This window comes from Strix aluco, chromosome 6 (assembly GCF_031877795.1).
Source record: "Strix aluco isolate bStrAlu1 chromosome 6, bStrAlu1.hap1, whole genome shotgun sequence".
Lineage (NCBI taxonomy): Eukaryota > Metazoa > Chordata > Aves > Strigiformes > Strigidae > Strix > Strix aluco.
In genome coordinates this window covers 42,948,242-42,955,134 of record NC_133936.1, presented here as the reverse complement: position 1 = coordinate 42,955,134, position 6,893 = coordinate 42,948,242, and positions in this window count along the sequence as shown.

Sequence of the window (6,893 nt, the reverse complement as noted above, 5' to 3'; positions counted from 1 at the left end):
CTGAGGACCTGCTCACAGCTGGAGTGGACTGCCAGGCCAGATGTACCTAAATCCTTGCATCAGTGGAAAACATCCCAAAATATAACTTTTTCTTTTTTCCTGTTTAATTTTTTCTCCCTTGCTAATGAATTCACCTCATTGTGGTTAGAGCTATTAAGTGGCACGTTCTTCTTCTTTAGTACTTGAGTTATTTGCCCCTTACTTAAAGCAGGGATGACCATCAAAGTTAGTTTCCATGCAACCTGATGCCAGGTCTTGCTGTCTCCTAGCCTAAAGCCCTGCCACCAGCTCCCTCTGGCATGTTCCAATCAAAGGAGTGACATGAATGTTTCCCTGTCAAAGAACAATTGATTCTCTGCTGCCCACAGGCTCCTCTGTTTAGGAGCACTTTGCAGGAAGAAGTTTACATGTCTCTGGAGAATGAGGGAGAGGAGGAGTTATCAAGGATGTGACTGAATCTGTGGCACTCTGGCAATAGATGCATTAAGAAACCTTCATTTTACTGCCCCAGCAAATGCTAGTTCTGAGGTAAAGGGTTTATGACCAGATTAATTTTGGGGGAGCGAGCAAGCAAACAGCTGAGTGCAGCAGGTCCTGGACACTCAGAGTTGGAGGTGATGCCAATGACAGGGAGCCAGAGACAGGCTTACTGATATCTGCAGCAAGAAGGTGCCTGGTATCCATGGCTCTGCAGAAAAAATGAGAGTGGTATAACTGGCATGAGGGAGCAGGTGTGAAAACCCCAAAGCCATTATCTTAAAACAGCCACAGCCACTTAAAAATCAAATTCCAACCACCCTCAGAAGCGTTTCTCCCCTTGCAGCTCTGCTCACGGCTTCCTCGGGAGATGACAGTCCTACCATTCTCTCCTTCCATGGATGTCTAACTGTGACTTTTTGGAGCAGCCAGATCATGAAGGAGCAATTTACTGTAGACTCTGCCTAGGAAATGAGAACCATGTCCCTGTGGGATGGGTCTGGTGTACCCCAGTCTGCAGCTCTGGGAACAGGGGCAGAAGAGGAAGGAGCACTTGCGAAGCACATGGAAACGATCATCTGGAGATAGCAGCCACTGTAGGGCTGCATGTGGTTTTTTAAAAAAACTGAAGAGAGGTGGGTTTTTTTTTTTCATTATTTCCAGGCTATTGGAGTTGTTAAGCTGAATACTATGTGCAATAGGTACAACACTGTCTTGAAGCAGGCAGGAGATACTTAAAAAGGTCATTATAGAGAGCAACAGCCCATGCATAAGGGCAAGAATCTGGCCCCAAAGAGAAGGCTGTCCAGTGGCAGCATTACTTAGAGTCAATGAGCAGGACAGCCTTCTTAGACATGGCTGCCTTGTGTTGCAACACGAGACCTGTTCCCTGCAGGACTATGGCTGAAAACAGACATGAGTGGAGGACCACAGTCTCCACGGAAGGAAGGAAGGAAGACAGATGGGGGTGTCTGATAGTTGTAGACACCTCTTCCTGTGTGACCTCATTGAGTGTTGGATCTACGTAGCAGAGGTTGAGAGGGTGCTCAAGGTCACAGGAGAAGCTTGGGGCTGGATCTTGCACTGCCTCGTTACAAAACTACTCAGACTTGTGTCTTCCCAGGTTGGTGGGAGGAAGGGTCAAAGTTCCTAACACCTCTCAGTCCTTTCCTTGAAGAAGGTTTTGTCTGTACAGCAGAGGTATGACCTTACGCTTTGAGAAATATTCTCTTTTCATCCCATAAGTGATGTGCAGCATCAGTTAATTGTCTTCAAACCCTGCCATTTCCTACCTCTACTTGGCAGTGCTCAAAAGGATTTTGAAAGCCTGTAGAAATAGCTCCATATTGCCATGGTTCTGCCCTTAGAAATACACAACACGTTGTGTTTTAGGAACAGTAGGTTTGGAGGTATAGAAGGCCCCTGACTTCGGTCTCCTGCAGGGACCTCTGTCTCCTCTGGGGTCCATTGGCTGGGACTGGACAACAAAGAACCCAAACACAGAATCCTGCCTCCTCTGGACAATAGTGGTGTCCTACGGAGCTAGTAGTATGAAGGGTGCCAGTGGAGGCCAATTGGAGTTCATGCGTTACTGGTGATACAAGCTTCTAGCACACTGGCTTTTACTTATTAAATTCTGCTCTCCCCACCCCAAAGGAAACTTAGGAAACTGTTTAAATTTTTGTAGATGAAGTCAAGCATTCAAATGCTAGGAAATACCAGATTTATAGTTGCCACTGTAATCTTGCACATGTGCTTTGATACAGCCTTTAGTAACCTGACTCCCTGCGTTTCCCAAAAAGACTGCATAGGGAGCTGAATTATGGCTGCCTAGATGAGCTTGGATCAGGCATTTCCAGCTTCTGAGTACCTAACTCTCCCACCTAGGCAGCTCTTTCTTTGACACTGTGTGATATAACCATGCATGCAAGGCAGGCATCACAGCATTTTGTGTTTCATGTGCAGGTCAGCTCAGGGTGGTGCAAGGTGAGAGTGCACAGGTCACCCTGGTGTTGTATGACATTGAAGGTGCTGCACCTGAGAGCTGACCCTGATCATCTCCACTCCCAGAGCAATTTTTGTAGGCTTCCTGCTGCGGCGGTTTCACTTTTGCAGGCAGCTTTGAAATGCGGTGGCATCTGATCTCTGCTGAAACCAAAGGCATGACTCCACCAACCTCTGAACACCTCTCTGAAAATCCCCAGAGGTGCACTCCCCACTGAGCCCGCCTGTGTTTGTTACAGTATGATAGAAAGCAAAATACTTTTTCTGAGAGGATGGAGTTAGTATCTTGTTCGTTCATGACTCTGTTTAGGAATTCATATTATAGATATTACCTAAGTACCAGCACAGCATGTCCAGTACCAGCACATTGTGAACAAGTTTTGTTTGAGACAAGCAAGCCATGAGAGTGCAGCCTGGATAGGAAGGCACGGAGGACTGGGAAATCAAGTTACTGGCTGGGAAATTCCACCTGAGTATTGGCTTCTGGTTTCAGGGTAACAGTGAGACCTCTCCATGTCTTCCTGTTCATGGTGTGTGGTGCCTGATACAAGCAAGTGTTAAGGTCACTAACAGTAGTTTCTAGAGGTCTGTCTTATTGCAGACTGGACTCTAAGGTTCAGTGGTGTCTACATGCTCTCAATTTACAGTGTTGTGCTGAAAGTATGTGTGAGTTAGGCTGGAAACAGAGCCACAAAGGTCCAGATCCACACATGGACTAAGGTAATGATTGCACTGGAGTGCCTCCTCAGAGACAAACCCTAGGGCATGCGTACCAGAGACATGAACCCAGCCTAAGTCTCCTGTGGCACTCTCTGGCTTCTCAGCTGATTGTCTTCATGGTCAGGTAGTGTTCCCTTTTATCTGTCTCCTATTTCTCTGTGAAAAAAATTCCTACTCTGTATCTTATTTTTTTGTTGCTTTTGTGTCAGAATAACTTTACCCTGTTGCCTTTCTGATGCTCACCATGCTTGGAGGCACTCTGCAAAGTAAAACAGAAAAAGAACAGGAGGCTTTTTTTCTCTTGGCAACTTCAGTCTCCTCCTTCCTTCTGCAAAAACTTTTGAGTTTGTCTGTCCACAGAGGACTTGGACTAGAAAATAGAGAAATTGTGTCATGAGATTAAATCTGGCAGGGGAAGGGCCTGCTTTAATTTCCCTGTGGTGTACACAGCTCTTGTTCAAGGACCATGAACATCTTCTTGCAGGTGTTGCCCCAGCACAGAAATAAAAAAAATGGTGGGACTGGAGTTAGCTCACATGAATATCCACACCAAGCTCCACCACTGTCCCACAAGCAGCTTCATGCCTGCTGTGCCCTGCTGCAGTGACTTTAAAACAGTACCCATTGCTTGGTTTGGAAAAAACAAACTCTGAACCGCTTAATGGAGCTGCTTAAAAAGGAAGACGTTGGACAATACCTTGGATGAGGGGCCAAGATGCTGTGGGGTCATTCTGGGTTGAGGTCTTGGCTGAGTCTCCAGGTTGCAAGCCACAGGCCCTAACCACAGCCCATGGGAGGGATGCTCTCCTGAGGAGATGCTACAGAAAATGCTCCTTGCACCATTGGGTTTGAGTCACCTCTGTGGCTGCTAGAAGACAATGGTGACTCTGCTTGCCTGACAGACTTCTGCAACAGAAGAGGTCCAGCCAGCGCTGGGGTTGGTCTGACTTGTGTTTCACTCCCAAGCCCTGGGTAGAAGTAGAGTTTTGCAAATTAAAGATTCCTGTGTGTTTTCCTCTCCTATGTTGAGGCTCCAGTATCCTTCATGTCTCAGAGAACTTGTGATTAAAGCTGGTGCAGAGGACTCACAGTCTGTTCCCCACCTCTTCCCCCAATACACCAAACCTGAACTGAACTACCTTCATAGCTGCATGTATGGGTTATAGTAACTTACAGTAGAAGATACGATTCTGATGAGCTGAGCCGAATCATATCCTTTGAAATGAGAAATGACACATCTATTTCTTGAGAAGTGGAATGTATCCCAGTAGCTCAAGGAACTGGACATGGGAGTGAATCAGATGGATGAATCATTAATTACTTACAGAGCAGTGAAAATACAGTTCAGTTTCCTTTAGAAATTGGACATTTGAAGCAAGTTGTCAGAAAATCAGCTGAAACTGATATAACCTTGTGTAGTCTCAGATCTGAAGGCTGAATAATTGTGTTGTTGACCTAATCATACAAAAATGTTAACATTAATGACTAATTGAAATACCCCACTTAAAGAAAACATCTGCATGTTGCAAAATACAAATGTTTGGAGATTCCCAATGAGGACCATCTCTCAAAAACAATTTTCTCAAATTCAGAACTTTCTTGGTCTTTAACAATGATTTACATTACAGCTGGTGTTTAGTTAACCATGCTTCCTTTGAAGCTACTTGGTGGGATCCAATTCAGGCCATATTGGAGAATGTCTGTCTATCTCAACCTGTTATTTAGCAATGGTGCCCTTGACTAATTCTTCCATATAATACCAGCAGTGAGAGTCTACTCTCAATTGAAGACACAATAAAAGGGAGAGGGTACAGGAAGACAGATGGAAAACAGACTTTCCCTGGAAAAAGACCAAGTGTTGACTTGCTCCCAATCTATAAATACCTCTTTGGGGACACAATTTTGGATATGAGAGAGTTTTATCCAGAAGGTGAAGACATAGGGAGGTATCACCTCAGGAGAAGATTGTCAGAAGTCCACTGATTCTACAGTGAGGAAGGTAATTCCCATTCTTATAATTCCCGTGCTGCTCCTGGATTGCACTAAAATTGCTTCATTTGCATGTGGGAAACAATATACCTTGCTCTTTTTCAGATTCATCTTAGTGCACTTTAACACTAGATGAGTTATCCATGGGGAGAGAAAAGAGGAGGGAGAGTATTACTCAAATGAAGGACAAAGCTCCTGACTACAGATTTGAAAGCGATTATGAGGAGAAGCTATCATCAAGAAAACGCGTACTTTAAAATGCATCTGATGTGGCTCCTTGCCAGTCAGAGAGGCAGAAGCCGTAGGAACCATCAGTGGAGCTCTGTTGTGTCTTAGGGATTGGTGTCCTTCTCCATTCCATTTATGCTTAGTTTGCATAGTGGTCTTTGTTGAGCTGTAACTTTGGATGAGCTGCTTTGCATCTGTTGAGGAGCTCTTGACACATTCATGAGGCAATTTAAGATCGCTTACTCTGTTGGTGCCTAAAGAAGATTACCCACATGTTGGTCCTTTCGCTCTTCTGTCTTTTCTCTTGAGGAGTCTGTTAAACCATGACTGGAAACATCCACTGCAGCATTCTCTTTTCACATATCATTAAGTATTTTTTCACCGGGTTGCAGTTCTGTTTGCCTGTTATTTACTAACCTCATTCAGAGACCACGTATGATGAATCAGTAAGCTCTGCTTGCACTGGTGCTGTCACATCTCTGATGCCTTCCTGGGTTGTATGCTGCAGTCAGATGTAAACTATTGTGCCTGGTCCAGGGAAGTCCTCTGCTTTGTGTGATGCATGAGGCCAGGGTAGGTTGCCACAGTGATCAGTTTGGCTATGAGCTATGAAACAAAGAAATCTTCTCAATGAAAGGCTGACAGTGGAAATTTTTGGCCAAAAAGGGAGATAGCAGAAGTCCTTGCTCAGTGACATCTTTGAGATCTTGGTGACAGATCATGGTGGGCATGGTGTAAAACCATGAAAAAGGAGACTAAGTGCTCCGTCAAAACATTCTGGCTGAGCCAGGAAGCAAAGTGCATGTCTTGAGCCTGTATGAAGTTGGAACAAAAGAGACCTAGTGGGGTAAGAACACGTGTTTACCGAAAGCTTGGGAGTCAGCCATGGGCAGGACTGGTGCCATGGGCAAGCATGGCCAGGAGGAGCAGGGAAAGAAAGACTTGATGCATGGAGTCAGAGCATTCCTTCCTAACACCAAAATACTTCACCCTGGTTCACGGTCACTCTGACATGGCCAAACGCCCGCACACCAAGTTATTTGGGAGTGACTTTCAGACCACTCCATGTATTTGCACAACTGAAGTGGTAAGAAGACATACAGCAACTAAAGCAGAACTGCTGCTGTAGCTCATCCATGTGAGATGGGGTTCAGCAAATTCAAATGGCTCCTTGGTCATGCAAACTGCAGCCTATCTCTGAGCAAAGAGTCAAGGTCAATCACACATGCTCTGGTGCTAATTATTTACTTCATTCCCATGCTGTGACAAAGAAAGACAGGTAAACAAGGCAAACAAGGGCTCCAGGACTTTGGAAGCCATTGGATACCCTGGAACAAATTGAGATCAGGAAATACAAGGACAACTTGTGGATCAAAGGGTATGAATCCAGGTTCCCAAATAAAGGGGTGATTATGTGAGCAGTTAAGGAGGGATTAGAATTGTAGGTGATAATAGTAAGCAGCTGGAAAGGGAGG